The sequence below is a fragment of the Notamacropus eugenii genome, chromosome 5, assembly GCF_028372415.1.
Source record: "Notamacropus eugenii isolate mMacEug1 chromosome 5, mMacEug1.pri_v2, whole genome shotgun sequence".
NCBI lineage: Eukaryota > Metazoa > Chordata > Mammalia > Diprotodontia > Macropodidae > Notamacropus > Notamacropus eugenii.
The window spans coordinates 299,371,727-299,393,628 of record NC_092876.1 but is presented as its reverse complement, the minus strand read 5'-3'; the positions used below and the strand labels follow the sequence as shown (position 1 = coordinate 299,393,628).

General features: G+C 37.5%; 1 protein-coding gene and 1 pseudogene across 1 annotated transcript in view; one reads left to right on the top strand and one right to left on the bottom strand.

The window, feature by feature from the left end:
• TMEM163 (transmembrane protein 163) overlaps positions 1-21,902 on the bottom strand; it is a 279,629-nt gene that overhangs the window by 79,437 nt on the left and 178,290 nt on the right. The window lies entirely within an intron of this gene.
• Positions 10,095-11,191, top strand: LOC140506258 (ATP synthase subunit gamma, mitochondrial-like; annotated as a pseudogene).

The following is a 21,902-nucleotide window of genomic DNA, read 5'->3' as shown; positions in this document are numbered from 1 at the left end:
TAAAATCACTGGGACTTAATTATTAAACTATCGTTTAATCTTGAATTTATAGGGGGAAAAATGGCATCTAAAAAATTCTAAAGTTATTGCCTGATGAATTTCATTTCCTCAAAAAACTTGCAGAGTGGCATGTTTGTGTACAACAGCCACAAAATCAAAGGAATTACTCTTTCTCTTCTCTAGAAACCAATCTAATTATGGGCTTGTTTTCAGTTTTTAAAAAAGTCACTCTGTTCCAAGAGCTTAACAAAGAAATATGGGCAAAGTAGGGAGAAAGATAATCCTCTCCATTTTTATCACACAAAAAAGTCATTTTAGGCATGCTCACATCTACATTTACAAATACAATGTAGTGTGATGGCCAGTCTTGGCATAAGAAAGAACTGAGTTCAATTCTGACTTTGGCACATACTGGCTATATGACCATAAGTAAATCACTTAACCTCCCAGTGCCCCCAGGCAACTCTCTAAATCTATAAAATTAAAGACAAGTTACTGATCTCCATTAGCAGAAGGAGTTTGCAAACTGGGAATTCATTGTACTGATGAAAGGAACCCATCTTCCCCTCACCCTCAAAAAAAAAGTATAAACTAAATGAAAAATCATGTCCTCTGTATGATATAAATAAGACTATGGAATTCTTTTTGTGTTATGAAAGGATTCCTTTGTAAACAACATTTCTTAAAGGTTTGAGAGGGACTTCCTAGTACCATCAAATACGTGCTATACCTGGATGATCTTAAATTTTATTTAATTGCTAATGAGCTCCTAAAAATCATTTATTTATCAAAGGGTCTAGGAAGAGGGAGAATAAAATACCTTAAAGTCAAAGTGTTAGGAATCAACTGCCTGATGAAGACCAATCAGAAATTTTAAAGGTATCTTTGAAATGTAGAATAAATCAATAAAAGCCTGCAATTTGATTCTAAAAAATTGACTTTATGCACAACTCATCAACTGTTACATAAAAGAAAACACACCTGTACTTTTTTGATTATATGTCCTTCACTACTGTTCCTATAAGCAGAGGATCAAAGCAGAAAATGTCTTAAGATCCATTTCTAATCCAGGATGTTTGAAATTCTATGTATTTGAAAAAAAAAAAAAAGAAAATCTAATCTCCTAATCCTTTATAAACTAACAGCTTGTAGGAACTTTTTTTTTATCATTTTAATTTTCCTCCTAATGCTACAAATTTAAAAGAAACTGTCAGCCTTTCTCTAACACGGTAGTCAGCCTGTACCTTGGCACTTCTCTGTTAGCACAACTGAGATGGCTATTATTAGCAAAGGAGTATGAAGCTATTTTTTAACATTTTATTAATAATGCATTATGTTTACATAGCATCTTTCCTCTCAAGCACTCAAAATTCTTTGCATATCAGCTCATAAATCCCTTGGAGGTCCCTTACCAGCAAAGTTGTTTGGGGGAAAGGAGGAGGGCAGGGATATAAACTTATTTTTTAAGCAAGTTTAAACGTAATATTTTAAGAAGTATTTTTTCCAATGTCATCTATTGATTGCCCAGTTAATTTGAAATAGAATCTACATCACTTAATTTACAGTCTAGTACTCTGAATGACCTATAGACCATCAATCACTGCCATGTTTTGGGCCTCACATGTGACAATTTTATAACATTCACTCCAGAGACTGTCATAAGATTTGGGACATTGCCTGGATTCTGGCCAGGAATAAGCAGAGCAAATGCTGCCTACTTGGTCTCCTTCTTGGGACTTTACTCTTGTCTTGGGAAAAAGGTGGAAATGTTTGGGGAAAGGGAGTAGGAAGAGAGCAGATGAAAAATGTAGTCAATGTAGCCTGACCAGCAGACACTTGAATGAGCACCCAGAATCCTGCATAGCAGTTACACTACAAGGCAGCAGAGGTACAACAACCAAGAGAAACCTATACAAGAAATAAGCAATCTAACCCAGCCCACTTCATCTCCCCTGATAAAGCAAGAGGCAATTTTGGGGAGGAAGCATAGAGGTTTTTAAAGTAATAGACAAGCCAACCACCATCCACTGCTTTCAAAATTCTAGAGTTTTATAATTTCCAGATTGCCTTAAAATGCAATTACTCTTGTTTCAGACACAATCGCTGTTTCCTTGAGGATAGTTAAAAGCTGATAGATATTTGCACCAAAATTTAAGGGTGAAGGGTGCTAATTACAGATATGATTGAGAGTCTCTAAATGAATTAGTTGAAAGTATTAATTTTCAGCTCTGAAGGTGGAACACCAAAACCTGCATAGACACTCAGCTCCTTACTTCAATTGTCTCCCCTCCAAATACACACAAAAACCTTCTCATAGTTGATATTGAGATGAATATCTAGACCTTGATCAATTTATGCACATATGGGACTTTAGTTCTTATTAGTAAAGCCAAATTTATGTTTATCTTATAAATTCTAAACTACTTGCCTATTTTTAATAGGAGAGTGAAATCCAAAGGTGAGTGATGACAAGCTTCTTTCCATTTTTTCACCTTTTACTTAAATTCTAAAATATGCACTTCTCACAACTAATCAAATTAATTCAAAATTTAATATCTAATATTTGATTTATGATCCTTCATGCCAGATTTTAAAATATTAAAACATTCTACAATAAAGACCCTTCTAGTATTAGTAGCTAGGTGCACAGTGGATGGAGGATAAAGACTGTAGTCAGGAAGAACAGTTCAAAACCTGCCTAAGAAAGACACCAGCTATGTGACCTTGGGTAAGTCACTTTGATTCTATCTACTTTGGTTTTTTCCTTTGTAAAATGGAGATAATGAATGGATAATGCATTTATTGAGCATTTACTACATAAAGAACACTATGCTAGGTGCCGAGGATACCAAGAGAAAATTGCGTCCCTATTTTAAAGGAGCTCACATTCTCATGGGAAAGACAACACATGGAAGGTTTCAGCAGCACATTGGATAGAAAGACCCATGATCCTTGGGGCACAGGGGCAAAGCACCTACCTCTCCCAAGGTTATTGTAAGAGTAAAATGTAATATTTATAAATGCACTCTGCAAGTCTTAAAGTACTATATAAATATTTTTCCCAGTAATTTTTAATGTGTTTTAAACTTGAATGTAAAATGAGAAAAAAATTGCATGTACACAGGAAAACATGAGACTATTCAATATAAAACATTAAATTTCCATTTCAGGAAAACCTGTGTAATGAATACTAAATACTAAAAGCTGCTCAACTTTCTTTGCTTCCTTGTAGGTTTTCTTTTGTTCTCTGCTGTCCACTTTTTATTTATTTTTCCTTTCCTTCTCACCCCTCTGCCCTAGAGAAGGCTACAGTTAAGTTCAGATATGTGTGTGTGTGTTTGTGTGTGTGTGTGTGTACACGTACGCATGGATTTCTACAAACATACACATTTACAGTCATACACATATATGTAAAACCACACTATGCTTATTTCCACTTGTCATCTGTTTCTCTTCCTTCGTAAGTCCAAGTCTTTCCATGTTTTTCTAGATCCACCAGTTCATCATTTCCTATACCACAGTAATATTCCAACACAATCACACGCTATCTAAGAGATTGTCTATGAAAATTTCTTTTTCTCAACTTTCTGCATCCCTTCTATTTTTGGCTGCATGGGTTTTATTAATATAAGAAATTTTCAATTTAAAGTAATCAAAATTATCCATTTTACACTTCAACAATACTTTTACCTTATAATATAGTTTAAGGTCAGAAACTACTGAATCTGCTTTCTTTCCATCTTTTTTCCTCTGGATTCCTTGAAATTCCTGAAATTTATTCTTCCAAATGAACTTTGTGATTATTTTTTTTCTTCACTCAAGCCCACTTATGCCCCTGGAGGTTGTGTCTTTCTTGGGGTCTTCCCAAGTTGTTTTAGGAGAACAATTGTTTTACCCCGGTTTTTGTGTATGTCCTGCTGCTCTAAGTTTACTCCGAGGTAATGTTCTATCTTCTGTAGAGCCAAATGCTTTCTGATCTACTCCATCTTCCTATAAATGCTAATTATTAGTAATTATTATTATTATTATAATTTACATAAATTATTTAAATGTGTGGCAAATCATGAAAACTAAAAGTCTAAGTTATGAACACATGCTATATTTTGGATTCTTTGTAGTGGATGTTACATTAGAAAGGATATTTCTCTGCTTTTGTGCATAAGTGTTCAAAAGGCAAGGAAGTCAACAAAAGTCTTTTTTCAAATGGAATGGAAGGGTGGGTACAGGTAGAAAAATGTGCCATAATACAAATAGGTTTTCTTACTCTCCCTCAATCCATTTCATCCTAGCTATTAGAGCCTTTCCAGCAAAAATTATCTTGTGATCATTTTGCATCTCCTCTGAATATGCCCATGCATATGTCCATGTTGTCTCCCCCAAGTAGACTGTAAACTCTTTAAAGGCAGGTATTGTTTTAATTTTGTCTACGTATTCCCAGTACCTAATACACTACCTGGTACATAATAAGGTACTTCAAAATGCTTGCTATGTGAGACTGATTGGTAGACAGGTTAGCAAACCTGTATGGGATTTTAAAAATATTTTGACAACTATTTCAATGTAATTTATTCCTTTTGCAATCCTATCTATTTTATTTTATGTGTTTTGGAAATATTAGTTTGAGAAGGGAATCCATAGGCTTCCTCAGACTGACAAAGGTGTCCACAACACCAAACAGGTTAAGAAACCCTGCTCTAAAGACAGAAATTTGGAAACAGTAAACATTATTTATATTAGGATGGTTTCTACATTATGAACTAAAGGCAATGAAAAAATAATGAAACCACTTTAAATATTCAATAAGATGATTAAAATGATGAGAACCTCTAATTTTCCTGTGCCCCTAGCTTAGTTTCCCAAAGACCAAAGTAGTACAAACTTAGAAAAGTCCAGAATGACACCCAGAACTCAGTCGAGACCTGATCCATTCAGGTCACAAATTCCAGTTTTTTGTACCCATTGAAAATCATGCATCAGGAAAAAATCTTACTTAGTTTTGAAGTTGAAGAAGAATGTGCAAGGAATGTCCCTAAGTATATACAGGTGGGAGGAGGTAAATGATTCAGTTAAAAAGAAGGAAAGGTCAGAGGGTCTCATGGCCTCACTCTTCACAGTTGAAGGAAATGAATCAGTTCTAATCAGACAAATAGACCAGAGATCATTTTAGGGATGTAAAAGCTTAAACTAAACTAACAGAAATCTAATTCTAATTCTGACATCTATGAGGCTATTGGGGGAGGAGGTCGTGAGTAAGTAATAAGGGGTCTTCCCCTGCCTATTGCACTATTTAGGGAATACAGATTAAGAAGCATTTAAACAGTAACAAGGGATCAAGAGTAAGCACATCAGTTAAGATGGTCACTATTGCCAAGAGAAGCATGGTTGTTTGGGCATTGTATTTCTTTCTTTCTTTCCTCCTTTTCTTCCTTCTCTTCCTTCCTTCCTTCTTTTCCTTCCTTCTTTCTTTCCTTTCATTTCCTTTCCTTTCTTTCTTTCTTTCTCTTCCTTCCTTCCTTCCTTTCTTTTCTTCTCTCTCTCTTTCTCTGTGTCTCTCTGTGTCTCTCTCTCTCTGTGTCTCTGTCTCTGTCTCTCTCTTTCTCTCTGTCTCTCTCTCTCTGTCTCTCTCTCTCATGCAGACTTCACTAGTTGCTCCCTATCTACCTATCTAGGAACAAAGCAGGATTTAACATGTGACTTATTAAGTACATTATTATATGCTGGGTCTAGGAATACAAAAACGAAGGTAAGATTATACTAGTCCTCAAAGAGTTTATAGTCTACCTAGGGGAGACAACATGGATATATGCATGGGCACATTCAGGATGGATGCAAAATAATCACAAGGTAATTTCTGCTCAGAAGCTTCTAGTAGCTGGGGAGGGAGGTGAAGATTCAGAAAAGGCTTTATATAGAAGGTCTCATTTGAGGGTAACCTTGAAGGAAACTTAGATTCTAAGAAGGAAAAATCAGGAGAGAGTGATTCCAGGCATGTGGGACAGCCAATGCAAAAGCACACAAGCAAGAGATGAGTATCACATGTGAAGAATACCTGGAGGGGAGTCAGTCAGTCAGTAATCATTTGTTAAGTGCCTATTATGTGCCAGATATGGTGCATAGCACAAAGGAAGGTTAAAAAAAATCCACACAAGCTGTATATAGGATTAATCAGTAGAGGGAAGGTACTAGAATTAAGGAAAATGGGAAAGGCTTCCTATAGAAGGTAGAATGTTAGCTAGGACTTAAAGAAAACCTGGGGCAGAGATGAGAATGGAGAAATTCCATGTACGGGGGATAGCTAATGGAAAGCATGGTATCGGGGGAGCAACAAAGAGGCTGGTGTCACAGTACGTAGAAGGGATGGAGTATGTAAGACCACTGAAAAGGCAGGATGAAGCAGATTACATAGCGCTTTGATTTTATATAGGTTAGAGGGAGTGACTAGAGAGGAACCACCCCTATTGTGCAGAGGGGTGACATATTCAGACCTGCATTTTAGCCATGGTGTATAATAAGGCTAGAAAGATAGGTAGCAGCAGACAAGGAAGGGCTGTAAATGCCAAACAAAAGAGTTTACATTTGAACCTAGAATCAATAGGGAGACACTGGAATTTACTAAGTAGGAGAGTATTTTGGTCAAAACTACTTTAAGAAAACATCACTTTGGCAGCTGTGTGGAAAATGGTTTGGAGTGGGAAGAGATTGACATGGAGAAACCAATTAGGAGGCCCACTGCAGTAGTCTAGGCAAGAGATAATGAGGGCCTGCTGTACAGTGGTGACTATGAGATTGATGAGAAGGAAATGGACTTGGGAGATGTTGTCGAGATAGAAATGACAGAATTTGGCGATGGATTGGATATATGAGGTGAATGAAAATGAGAAACCCAGAATGACACAGATTGCACACCTGTGTGAGCCAAAGGAAAGACATCACAGCAGTAGCCGTTCCCTATCCTCAATCAGCGTCTTTTCCAAAGAACCTAGAGGGCTCATTAGAACTAGATTTTCAAACCATTAGGCAAACATTATCTTCTTCAGTCTCAGTCATATCCCCAAGAGGCAGAATAAAAACAAACTGCTCTATGGGCATGCAAAGATGGATACTACAGACACCTCAGCACACTCTGAATGGTTTTTCCTTAGAATTGTGAGGGCCAACGTTGAGCCATCTCCACTCTCTCATTCAGTAGTTTTTGTGATTAAAAGCAAACATTAACAAGATATGCTACAGTTTAAGAAGGTAGTCTATGCTACTACAGTCTTTCTTCAGGTCAAAACTTAGTGGTTTATCTTTGAACTTCACTCCATACCTCCTCTTAGCAAGATTCACTCATTCAATTCATACTTACTGAGCATCTATGTGCCTGAGAAACCAAAACCCTGGGCTACAAAACAAAACTTTTTCTGCTTTTAAAAGCTGAGATTTCATTGGATGCAACACATGCACAGGTACATATGTGTTATACCCAACATGTTTTTTATTGTAATGCCTAAACTTTTTTTTATATTATTTATTTGCAGTGTTCTACAACCACTACCATATGACTTAGATTTTTTTCCCCTCTCTCCCTTACCTTCCCCCCTCCCTCCCTGAGACAGCATACAATTTTATATAGGTTTTACACATACATTCCTATTAAATATATTTTCACTATAGTCATGCTGTGTAGAAGAATTATAATGAATGGGAGAAATCATATAACAAACCAAAACATAATACGCACACAAAAAATGATCTGCTATATTCTGCAATTGAATTCCATAGTTCTTTCTCTGGATGTTGGAGGCATTTTGCCTTAAAAGACCATTGGGAATTTTTTTAAGTCCTTGCATTGCTAAGAAGATCCAAATCTACCAGAAAAAGCTCTCATACACTGTGGTCGTTGCTGTGCACAAGGTTCTCCTGGCTTTGCTCCTTTTGCTCAGCATCACATCGTGTGTCTTTCCAGGCCTCTCTGAAGTCTTCCTGTTCATTATTTCTTATAGCGCAATAGTATTCCATTACATTCATATACTATAATTTATTCAGTCATTCCTCAATTGATGGGCATCCCCTTGATTTCCAGTTTTTGGCCACCACAAAGAGTGCTGGTATAAATATTTTTGTACATATGGGACCCTTTCCTATTTTTATGATCCTTGGGGATACACTCCTAGAAGTGATGCTGCTGGGTCATAGGGTATGCATATTTTTGTAGCCCTATACCCAACATTTATGCAAAATAATGAGAGGCAATCACAATTAGGGGAACTAGGAAGCGCCTCTCATAGAAGAGCTAAGTTCCTGAGCTAAGTCTTGAAAAGGGTATTAGAGGTTACAAAGTTGGAGGTAAGGAGAGAGAATATTTTAAGCAGGGGTAACTGCCAATGCAAAGACTTGGGGGGCAAGAGATTAAATTGTAGGGAACAGAAAGTAGGCACATTTAAGGGGAATGGAGAGTGTGTGATGGTGAATAATGTACAATCAGCCTGTTTGTGTTTGTCCTTCGTTTTCGAAGAGGACCATGACATCAGGGAAATGATGATGACTTGAAGTTGATTTTAATTTGAGTGGGGGAGCCCTGTGCAAAGTCATCAGCCTCACTTTCTCCTCCAGTGGGTCCAGTGGCCAGATATTCATCAGGATGACTAGAGAGGACGCAGGGTGCACTGGGAGATGTTGGACCCTTTTAGGTTAAGGCCTTTTCAGGTACTCACTTGGAGTGACGTAATGCCCATTCAGGGAATAGCCCTCTTTGAGAAGTGAGTCAAGTGATGGCCTCTTTAATTAGAAAAAAAGAGAAAAAAATCAATCAGGGTTGTCGTTCCAAAGTGAAACAGTTACCATTGACATTCACTTAAAGCCAGGAGGGCCCAAAATACAGCCATTAAGTGAAGCTTGGGTAGGTACTTATTGTGGTCCAATCTATGAACTTCAGAGTCAAAAAGGAAGGAAAAACACGACCTGTGAGTAGATCAAGCTGCCTGAATGGGGACCCAATCAGTTGGGTAACTCAGCCCATCCTCTCGTTCTCCCTCTCCTCTTCTCCAAAGGAATGTAAATTTTGATGGCCAGAAGCTGCCCAGTTAATTTGGGGTTTGCTGGCTAGAATCAACCCGGTAAGACAGATTGGGAGAGGTTTATTAAATGTCAAACAGAAGGATTTGCATTTTAACCTAGAGGCAAGAGGAAGCCATCATGCTTCACCAGCACAGGAGTGACAACTACCCTTAACCAAATGAGCTGATTCTGGATTGAGTCTCAGTCAAATCTGACTGAGTTGCTTACTATCAGAAGGCCTTGGGAGGCAAGTTATGTCTTTTCTCTGGGTCTCAGTTTCCTTGTTAGTAAAATGAGAGATTTAGACTAAATTATCTCTAAGGTTCCTTCTGCCTCCTCTAAATTTATAACTCTTAGAAAACCTGAAGAAAAAAGAGTGATTCACCCTAGACTAGCTGTTGAATCAGTCATAATTTGCAAAGCTATGTATCTACTCCTTATTCTAGCACAGACCTGCACAACTTGACAGTAGGTAGGGGCCAAAATTAAAACTGGTTAAACTTCTTCGTGTCACAAATAGATTAGACTAGAGACAGACTGACAATAGTTGTTTGTTGTGGGTCACATGACAAACAGGAGAGCGTGTGCAGTGGCAATCCTACATTTTCTGAGGAGCCTGAAATCCTTTGGCAGCCACGAATGGCCCAAAGGTCTTATGTTGTGCAGGCCTGTTTGAGAAGAAAGCAAAAACTGAAATATGGGTATCTGAGACTCATAGCCTTACCTAACTTACTCCCTATCCAGTTTGAGAAACAACATTTAATGAATAGGCTGTGAGCATTCTGTTTCTACTTCCTGTTGAAGAAACAAGTCAAGAGGGCAACAGCTTGGCTGAGTTCAGGGAAATGACCTAGATGACATTCAGAGACACTTTTCAAGCTTGTTGATGTACTGGACAAAACTAGAAGAAGAAAAAAAGGATGTAGACTAAGAATGTAGATTAATTAACAAAAGGAAAAGGAGATCTGAGAAATCAAAACATAAGAGTTTAAGTAGAATAACTTTTTGGTCTCTAAACTTAGTTCAGGCACAGTGAGGTCCGTCTGCCCGACCTTCAGCAGGGCTGTTACCACCATGTTCTGCTGAGCTGCTATCGCAGGCTCCTCTGCCTAGGCTCTGCAGCCACAGTGGATCCAAGTCAGAAATATGGCAACCCTAAAAGGTATTACCAGGAGACTGAAGTCAATCAAAAACATCCAGAAAATTACCAAGTCTATGAAAATGGTGGTAGCTGCAAAATATGCCTGAGCTGAGAAAGAGCTGAAGCCAGCCAGAGTATATGGAGTTGGATCTTTGGCTCTTTATGAAAAAGCTGATATAAAGGCTCCAGAAGACATGAAGAAACACCTCATTATTGGTGTGTCCTCAGATCGAGGTCTTTGTGGTGCTATCCATTCTTCAGTTGCTAAACTGATGAAAAATGAGGTTGCTACCCTCACGGCAGCTGGGAAGGAAGCTATGATTGTCAGAGTTGGTGACAAAATCAGAGGCATACTTCATAGGACTCACTCTGACCACTTCTTGGTGACATTTAAAGAAGTATGGAGGAGGTCCCCTATCTTTGGAGATACTTCAGTCATTGCTCTTGAACTACTAAATTCTGGATATGAGTTGGATGAAGGATCTATTATCTTTAATAGATTCAGGTCTGTTATCTCTTATAAGACCAAAGAAAAACCCATCTTTTCCCTAAATACCATTGCAAATGTTGAGAGTATGAGTATCTATGATGACATTGATGCTGATGTGTTGCAAAACTATCAAGGGTATAGCCTGGCAAATATCATCTACTACCCTCTAAAGGAGTCCACCACCAGTGAACAGAGTGCAAGAATGACAGCTATGGACAATGCTAGCAAGAATGCCTCTGAGGTGATTGATAAGTTGACTTTGACATTTAACTGTACTCGCCAAGCTGTCATCACAAAGGAGTTGATTGAAATTATCTCTGGTGCTGTGGCTCTGAATTAATGGATCCAAGTTTTATCTAAATTCAAGAGGTAAAGACATGAAATATGAAGCAAGCTAAATAGTGAAGCCTACTTTTGTCTATCAGAAGAACTCCATTGTGTACATGGTCTGTTGTGTACATGGAAGACAAAATATTTGTAAATTATCTTACAATAAACAAATTATGTGAAAAGCAAAATAAAATAAAATAAAATAAACTTAGTTCAACAGACCCAGAAAATGAAAGTGTTAACGGGTAGGACCCAAGTGTATCAGTTGCATAAGCTGACAAAATAATTATTTTATAATTTAAAAAAGTAATTTTAGAATAATTTACTATAGTTTTTCCTATTGGTGTAAGTGTACTTTAAATACAAATAATTATAACCAGATATTATAAGTTTACTCTGAAATAAAAATTTACATTCTATCTCTATTTTCTTTGAACTATGGATAAAAAAAGACAGTATATTGAGCCAACTGATGAAGCTTAGTCTTTTTAGGTATTCTTAAATTCTGGACCTTAAGAAAGGAGAATATTATTATTTAACTCCAAGTGGCATTACTGAAATACAAAAAATTGAACCTTTGCTAAAAATTCTTCTATTTAGCCATTCCAGATAATCACTGTTTCCCTGGCAGCTTCCTAAAATCCTCAGAACAGTTCTTTTTTGCCTTCTCTAACTACAGTTGGCTTTCTATAAAATTAATTTGTCTATTTTTAAAAACATATCTAAAAAAGAGAAGAATCCATTTGAAGAAACAATTAATCTGAAAGAGGACATCAGTCCTTTTCATGCTGAGGTCACCATCACTGGCGTCTCTTTAACCACAACCCCAAACAAAATGGTAGGCTTAAATTTTCGTTGAAACTTTGATTGACCAGAACCTTTAATTAGTAAATGAGACATTTAATTAATCCTAAATCAATGGAACCCTTAATTAGTGAGGACTTTATATCTGTATGAAATTTTTTTTATTAAAATAAAGAAAGCTGATATTAGGAATTTTTAGAACAAATAACTTTTGGGCAATGTCAAGGAACATGCAGTTCCCAATCTCTTACATCAGGTGTTGGAATCCAAACCATCAATTGATTTTAAGGCATTATTTTTTTTTAGATATGATCCCTTCCTATTCAACTCAACCTGTGCACTCTCTCTCTCTCTCTCTCTCTCTCTCTCTCTCTCTCTCTCTCTCTCTCTCTCTCTCTCTCTCTCCCCACACACACACACACACACACAGCCTCTGTGTGTGTGTGTGTGTGTGTGTGTGTGTGTGTGTGTGTATAATCCCTCCAACTACCCAGATATTGAGAAAAGTTTCAAGAGTTACAAATATTATCTTTCCATGTAGGAATGTAAACAGTTCAGTTTTAGTAAGTCCCTTGTGATTTCTCTTTCGTGTTTACTTTTTCATGATTCTTGTGTTTGAAAGTCAAATTTTCTTTTCAGCTCTGGTCTTTTCATCAAGAATGCTTGAAAGTCCTCTACTTCACTGAATGACAATTTTTTCCCCTGAAGTATTACACTCAGTTTTGCTGGGTAGGGGATTCTTGGTTTTAATCCTAGTTCCTTTGACTTCTGGAATATCATATTCCATGCCCTTCAATCCCTTAATGTAGAAGCTGCTAGATCTTGTGTTATCCTGATTGTATTTCTACAATACTCAAATTGTTTCTTTCTAGCTGCTTGCAATATTTCCTCCTTGACCTGGTAACTCTGGAATTTGGCTACAATATTCCTAGGAGATTTTCTTTTTGGATCTCTTTCAGGAGATGACTGGTAGATTCTTTCAATATTTATTTTGCCTCCTGGTTCTAGAATATCAGGGCAGTTTTCCTTGATAATTTCACAAAAGATGATGTCTAGATTCTTTTTTCGATCATGACATTCAGGTAGTCCCATAATTTTTAAATTGTCTCTCCTGGATCTATTTTCCAGGTCAGTTGTTTTTCCAATGAGATATTTCACATTATGTTCCATGTTTTCATTCTTTTGCTTTTATTTTGTAATTTCTTGGTTTCTCCTGAAGTCATTAGCATCTATCTGTTCCATTCTAATTTTTAAAGAGCTATTTTCTTCAGTGAGCTTTTGAACCTGCTTTTCCATTTGGCTAATTCTGGTTTTTAAAGCCTTCTTCTCCTCATTGGTTTTTTGGACCTCTTTTGCCAATTGAGTTAGCCTATTTTTAAAGGTGTTATTTTCTTCATCATTATTTGGGTCTCCTTTAGCAAGGTGTTGACCCTCTTTTCATGCTTTTCTTGTATCTCTCTCATTTCTCTTCCCAATTTTTCCTCTACCTCTCTTACTTGATTTTCAAAATCCTTTTTGAGATCTTCCATGGCCTGACCATTGCATATTTAATTTAGAGGTTTTGGATGTGAAAGCCTTGACTTTTATGTCTTCCCCTGATGGTAAACGTTCTTCCTCATCTGAAAGGATAGGAGAGAATACTTGTTCACCAAGAAAGTAACCTTCTATAGTCTTACTTTTTTCCCCTTTTGGGGGCATTTTCCCAACCAGTTACTCAACTTTTGGGTCCTTTGTCAAGAGTGGGGTGTACTCTGGGGACCTGTAATATCTCAGTTCCTCCAAGGTGGCACAATCAAGGGAGAGGCACTTGCTCCCTGGCCTGGCTCCCAGCTGAGACTCAGATCAGCTGCTCAATTCCTCCAGGGGCTTTATGTGGAGCTGCTGGAAATCTCCTCCACTCCATCATTCTATGGCTTCTGCTGCTCTAGAATTTGTTGAGTCTTTCTTTACAGGTGTTTTATGGGCTGCGGGGGAAGAGTTATAGTATGTACATCTTTCTACTCCACTATCTTGGCTCCCAGGGGTTATTTTTTAAAGGTCCCTCTGAAATACTAGTACTAAAAGTCCTTCAGTGACTTCTCCCAACCATTAGGGATCAGTCCATTTTCCTAACAGTAGCCTTTTCTCTTGCTATCCTTTTCTGCCACTCTTCCCTTCCCTCCCCTGTCCAGTATCTCTATTTTTATTCTCAGTTGACTGACATCAAACCTCTGCTCATTGATAATTACAGAGTTTGTTGATAGTTTTTAAAGTCTGGAAATGAAGCCCAATACTCTTACTGAGTACCTGTCTGTCTCTGGAGAGATAATATCCAGGTTCCTGGTATTGGGATTTAGAGCCAGTCAGAACGTTTTGGATCCCAGTTTGACTATGAGCTCCTTGAAAGTGGAGAATGCTTTTTGCCTTTCTTTGTAATGTCAGCTCTTAGCACAGTACTTGGCACATATTATGTGCTTAATGAATGTTTACTAACTGACTTACTCATCTTAGATAGCATCTAGTACACAACCCTATTATTTTACAGAGGAGGAAATTATGTCAGTTAATGGAGAACTTACCATAGTGCAACCTGCCCCCCTACCCTGCCATTGCCTGTCTCAGTGCCCAATGAAGGGATTCATATTTTAAATTATGAACTCCAAAGAGATAGGTACTATGCATTATCACTTTGCCCATAAAGGACTACATGCAAATGAGTACTTACTAAAACACTTATTTACATGGTGGTGATGGACTAATCTGGAATATGGATAAAAAAATGGATGAGGTCTTTGAAAAAGCATTTAGCAGCTGCTGTCCAGAGGTAGAACAGAGTTCAAATTTTGGACTTTACCAACTTTAGATCATTATAAATCATACAAGTCACTTTTTCTCCAAATCTTCACAAAGAAAATGGCAAACAACTTTACAAGATCTCATTAAAAGAAAAAAATGGAATCCAAACTACAGCATCATTGAGGCAGAGGCAATAATTCCATGAAAAAGAAAACATGGAAACCATAGGTAGGGAGAAATTCCTAATCTGGCTGGGGCTGTGGGACCAATAGTATAATTGAATTGCAAATATGCTACAGTTCTACTTCAAAGTTTCTTGGGAAATGACAGTGACCAGAAAATGAAGGTTGGATGCTCCCTGAAAAAGGAGGAAATTCAAGACTTCGCAGACAAGTTGGAGGGGATGTCAAAATTTTAAATTGTGCTTAGAGACATTGTGGATAGTGGAAAGTGTTAGCATTGGAGTTAGGAGGAAACAAGACTCCAATCCTACCTAACATTTGCTAGTTTTACAACAATAGGCACCAGTTTCAGCTTCTGTTTCCTCCTCAGGAACCCTTTAATCTTCTCTGCTGTTCCCCAAACCCTCCTCAACTCCTCCTTTCAAGTGGCCTAATTCAGAAATGGAGAATGGTCTGTATTATACACACCTAGAGCTAAGTAAAATAGGAGGGCTGAACTACTACAATATCTATCAACTATGAAAATGCCGTAAGTTCAGATTTAGAGATTATTTCCCCATGCCGGCCATATGCATTTCTGGGTAGAAATACTGGTAAAATGGAGCTGGGGCAGAAAGAACTCCCATAGAAAATCCACCTTGGTACTTAGAATTTCTTCTGCTTGACTAATATTGCCAATTTTCTGACAGAACCACATAAATGGGAATGAAGCGTAGGCATAAAATGACATTAAAATGTAAGTGAGATATACACAAATAGAGATATATACATTTAGGAAATTTCTAGACCGAGAAAAAAATGCCTTAAAGTCAGTACACCATAATTTGTTTCTAAGCATACAGAAGTGTTAAGAATGACATTTTAAACTTGATTCTGTGGCATTTTCCCCATCCTCCAAAGTCCCCCTATTTCATAAGCAAGAACCTGACTTTTATACCAACAATCTGGTACATATGGCACATAACATACCATATCAGTAGCTGAAATTTGTAATCTGGTCCTGTGGGTCTTACTCCCTGGAAAGTTATTGAGTAATTTAGAATTCTGCCCTTCCTTAGCTGAGTAGAACTCTCTTAAAATAAATTTAACTATATCTGATCAGAAAAGTCTTCCATTGCCTGTCTGCTTTCTGGCTGAAGGGCAGAAGAAAGAGAACTGGCCTGGAAGTCATCAGACCGGGGGTCTTATTCTGACCTTTACAGCTACTTAACTGTGAAACCTTAAACAAGCCCTTTAATATCTCTAGTCTGATCTCCCCTATACGAAAAATTACATTCTCCAAGTTCTGTTCCCATTCCAACAGTCTATTCTATTTTAAATATTGAGAGGCTAACATTTCTAATTCAAATTAGAATTTTAGCTATCACTAAAAATATTAATTCTTATTCAATATGAGCTAAAGACCCTCACATATTATCATAATTTAAATGGTAGAATTAGAGAGTAGGCATTTATAGTCACTAGCAAGTTAAAAATAAGTTTTCTGCTGAACAGTTAACAAATCATTATGGGCTTTATCTCATTTATCACCAGAGTTGTCAGATAATAGTCAAGATATAACTGAAAACATGAAACCTTACTTATTTCTGCAACTTCTTTGTGACCTACAGACTGTGCTGTTTTGAAAGGCTGACAAATTTCCTAGAGAAGGGGGAAAACACAAATGAAATTTTAAAAGGGAAATGTCATTCATCCGTGAATCATCGAGTTGGTTTTCTAAACTCCTTTAGAATTTTACTAATTTGTGCTGCAACAACAGTCTCAGTTAACCTGACTTGGAGATGGCACAGAATTTGGAAGAAATATCTTGCAGTACTGGACACTGCTGGACTTTGACTCAGGAAGACCTAGGTTCAAATCATACCTCAGACACAAAATATCTCTGTGACCCTGGGCAGACCACTTAACCATTCTGCGTCTCCATTTCTCCATCTGAAAAACTGAGATAATTAAATGAAAAAATGACTAAAACACTTTGCATACCTTGAAATAGGGTCAACTATTTCTAATTCTTTCTAGAAATACTAGAAAAATTTCTTTACAACATAATCTCTGCTATGACCCAGTCTCTTGACTTGGCTGAAATCATGTGTCTCCTTGACTTGGACCCTGAGGATCTAATGTACAATGAAAATATTTACCACAACACTTTATTTCCTCTTGCTTTTGTGTTAGTGAGTCCTTTTCAGTCATGCCTTACTCTTTGTCATGCCATTTGGAGTTTTCTTGGCAAAGACGCTGGTGTGGTTTGCTACTTTCTTCTCCATCTCATTTTACAGATGAGAAAACTGAGGCAAGCAGGGTTAAGTGATTTGCCCAGGGTCACACAGCTAATAAGTGTCTGAGGTCACATTTGAACTCAAGTCTTCCTGACTCCAGGCCTAGCACTCTATCCACTGTGCCCTTTGCCTGCCTCTTATATCTTCCTATTGATCATTAATACTCAGTATTAATTAATTAATACTTGGTATTAATTAATTAATGCTCAGTATTATCCTATTCAATTTACAGATGGAAAATATAACAACAAAAAGGCCAGGAAATTTTCTCCAGTCTTGAGCAGATAAAAAGATACTTTGGAGCAAATGGAGGGAGGATACCTTTTTACACTCAGAGATTATGCCAACCATCAAAAGAAAACAATTACAGGTTCAAAAAGGTCTTAAAGGGTTAAACACATTCTGGGCTGGCTGGATCATTAGCCTAACTCAGGATAGCATTTTTCATATTCCCAGATTCTAACTGTGGACCGCTGATAATATTCAACAGAAGCATATTCTCCCGGATGCTCTACTATTAGAAATTGTTCTTGGGCTAGCCATCTCTAAGAGTAGAGCTATTACAAAAGCTGACCATTTTACAACACAGAAAGTATGATGTGATGAGAAGGTCCAATCAAAGAGAGGACTGGGGGGAATCAAAGAAAAAGGAAACATTTTCTTTTTGAAAATCCCATATGTCCCCTCTGAATTTCATGGATTTTTCTTTACCAGGCATATACAGTGGAGTTGCACAATACATAAATTTAGCTTATGCAAATCCAATTACCCGGGTTCGTAAGAAAGAGAAATAAGAAGTTAAATTGGGCTGGTGATTCCATCTGGAATTTTATACAGCTAATATATAACCTGGAGTAAAACCTGAGATAGGAACTTTGAATCTGCCTCCTCTCCCCTCTCATGGGCAGGTGGTGGGAGAGGGGAGGTGGTAACTGAGAGAAACAGTAGGCAGGCACTGAGAGGAGTGCTTTGTGTAACCAAGTCTTGTACCCAGTTCCACTTTACTCATCAGTTAGTCCTTACCCCAAATTTAAGGATCCAGTTCATGAACCTCCCTTACCTATATTGTTCCAACCTGCCAGATACTGTCTACTTTGGAGACTTTCTTTGAGGAGAGTGTAAGTTAGACTATATAGGGTTTTTGCCTTTTGGTTTGACTTTAGAACCTAATTTCCTTATAAGATACGTGTTTACTGTATTTGAAATCTTTTCCCTTGTGAAAAGGGACCCTGTTAATCTAATCCTATTGAACTAACTTAAGGTGTGTGTCTGTCTCAAGTCATCACAGTGATCAGTTACCATGGTAAGACCTAACCAGGAGGCACAAAAACCAACCAACAGAAAATGATGAGTTTTGTGGGGAACAAGATGGGATGTTTAAGATATTAGAAATGTTGAATGTCAGGAGGGCACAGCTCTGACTTCCATGAAGTCTCTACTTCAGAAAAAAGAGAGAGAGCCAAGCTAAAAATTTTAGACCAAGCTTAAAAGAGGAGCCACATCTTGTCACCTTTCCACTTCTCAAATGCTTAATTTCTCCCAGTAGAAGTTGGAGAAAGTCTGCCTTGTCTTTAATAGGTCAAAAGTCTCTTACAATATCAATATTTTACTAGAAAGGAAGGAAATACCCAGTATGCAGTACTTAACATGTGCCAGACACTTTGCTAAGCATTTTTTATAAATATTATCTCATTTGATCCTCACAACTCCACAACAGAGATGCTATTATGATCCCATTTTACAGTTGAGAAAACTGAGGCAAAGGTTAAGTGAATGGCTCAGGGTCATACGGTCTATAAGTGTCTGAGGCCAGATTTAAACTAAGGTCTTCCTGATTCTAGGCCTGGTGTTCCATCCACTACATTGCCAGTTGCCTCATGGTTTCAGTTCAAGCTTACAGAATAATAAGAACTAAGCTATTTAATAAATGGAAAAATAATGAACCAGAGATAGGAGTGACTCAATAAGATGATGCAACTTTCAGGAATGTCATTATGTCTTATGATATGCATGTTATATAAAAATCATCCTTTTGCTCTACTCCCTCCAAAATTGCTTTGCATTCACTTTACATATTTTGTCCATACTTCGTCGGTGTACATGTAGAATATAAGTTGCTCTTAAGTAGAATATAAACCTCTTAAGATCAAGGAATGTGCCATTTTTTTGGCTTTTCTATTGCTAAGGACCAACACAATGTCTTACAAACCACAAGTACTTAGTACTCAGTAAAAAAAAGAAATGCCTGTTCTGTTAATAGACATATCACTCATTCTTTCAATAAGGATTTATCAAGTGTTTACGCATAAGCCAGGAGCTAGGGGCACAAAAACACAACAGTCTTTGCCTTCAAGGTGACAGTGCAAAGTGTGCTGGAAGTCAAGAAGACCTAACATCAAACCTAGCCTCTGACATTTACTAGGTGTGTGACCCTAGACAAGTCACTTGCCTACTCTCAATTTTGTTTTCCTCCATTTATAAAACTGGGTTATAATAATAGCATCTGCCTTTACATGTTGTTGAAAGATGAGCCCTTTACAAATATGTAAAGTGCTTTCAAGCCTTAACACACCATATAAATATTAATATTATTATTAAGGAGTTTATAGTCTACTGAGGGATTATAAAATGAATTTTGAAGGTTGGGTAGGATTTAGGTGGAAGGGATGAATTCTCCTCTGAGGAGCAGGATAAATAAAGGTACGGCCAAAGAAATGAGTATGGAAGGATAAAAAGATAGTAAGAAAGCTGGTCTAGCTAAAGGAGAGTTTTTGATAGAGTAAAGAGGATGCAGCACCCTAGCCTAGCTAGCTACCCCATGAGCTACCTTGCTCTTAGAGTAGAGAAAACAAAAAAGATGCCCCTGGCCACAGGTAGGCTACTCTCTAAGATTCTTCCAAAATTTACTTTTGTGTGTAATGATGCTATTGACTACTTACAAGCCTTAATTTAAAAGCACTATATAAAAGAGAGTAATTATTTACCAGTAATAGAGATAGAGCAGACTATCTGATCCGGAAAGGATACTAGGTTTCATCTAGCCCAACCATCATATTTTACGGTTAAAGAAATTGAGACCAGAAAGGTTGAGTATTCTCCAAAATTTCAGAGCTAGAAAAAGACAGAACTAACACTTTAATTCTGATTCAATCTTACCCCAAGTCCAGAGGGTTTTCTACCATCCTATGCATTTGCACAAAGCCATGTGTATTCTTACTAGAGCTTTTTTGTAGCCTAAGTTAGTTGGTTTGAGGAAAACTCAGGTGTTTGAGTATCCTAAACTAGATCTGTTTTCTATCAGCATTTCATTTAACTTCAATTCTAGAGTAAGTGAGGAGACCATCCAATCCTAAGAGAGGGACCAGAGAAACTCTCAGTAGGTTTGTATTGCAAGCTAATTTTTTCCTATACTGACACAGTTCAACCCTCCACGCCTTCATGGACACAGAGCAGATAGCTGGTTAAAACAACGCGGAAGATTCAATAGCTTTTCCATAAATAATCCAACAGGCTTACGTTGAAAAGTATAAAATTTTACAGATGTCACTATCCATTTGCTTTATTTTGCCAACAAAGAAATGGTCCAAGAGCAGTGGGCTGTAAACCAGTGGAGTAAAAGGCGACAGTAGCAATAAAAACTATAGTCATTTATTATTCCTACGGCAATCATTTTGCTGGATTATCTAAGGGTCATTACACTCCAGCCTAATGTTGCAACTACCTCATTTTTGGTTTAATTTGTTTGCCGGATGATTCTGAATTAAGCAATTAAGTCATTGCCTTAAAAAAATGTACTTTTCAGGTTAAAATAAATGTTCTTGTTACAAGTTGTCCCTGTGATACACATCTCCTTCCTAATTCCCACCCCATTGGCTTTCTGACAGATGGACTAAGTGACACAGCACCTAACCAAGTCCATAATGAAGCATGGGATAATTGCTTCTCTACATTCAATCTGCTCCATTAATGGCAGGGGTGGTACAAGGCAAATAAGGGTCCTGTAAAGATTAGTGAGCATGTGTACATACACACAACACACATGCAAACACACACACACCATCTTCATTCTTCCCCTCTCTCTTTTAAACTTAAACCTTTAGTGTAGAAAAGGCTCCCCTCCCACTGGATATAGTGAAATGGTTTTGTCTTTTACCAGCCACATTGTACACTTTGCCTTAGGGTACACTCTGAGCGTGGCACCAGATACACATTGAATCACTGAACTTTGATGACTTCTCTAGATAAAAACAAACACTATCCTGTCAAGAGAAGTTGAATTATTCATCAGCTTCTTAAAAGGTGTTATATCAAAACTTGACCTAAAAGAAAATATCAGAAGCATAAAGCTCAGTGATTAGGTTGTTTGTTGGTTTTTCCTTCATGCTTCCTGATGTCACCAAGCAGAAGTCGGGGCCTCTGTTAGCAGTTTTCTTAACAAGCTATAATCATTTCTGAAGCAGAACAGCAATGGATACATGCCATCAACTATGAAGAGACAGAAAGAGATCTGGGCTGAGAATAGGGGACCTTGGATTCCAGTCACAACTAACTACCTGTGTAGCCTTGGATAAGTCACTTTACCTCTTTAGGCCTCAGTTTTCTCATCTGTAAAATGATAAATCCTGTCTAGATGACCATATTAGATTTTAAGTGCCTTGAGGACAAGGACTGTCCTTTGCCTCCTTCCCAGAGCTTAACACAGCTCCTGGCACATAGTAGGTGCTCAAAAAATGTTTATTGTTTGATTGATAAGTAATATTGATTAATATACCATACTTGGAAAGGACCATAGAGACTGAATTGGACAGGGAAGGATTTCACATAAAATTATAGCCCAGATGAGTCATCGTCAGCTGTGAGTT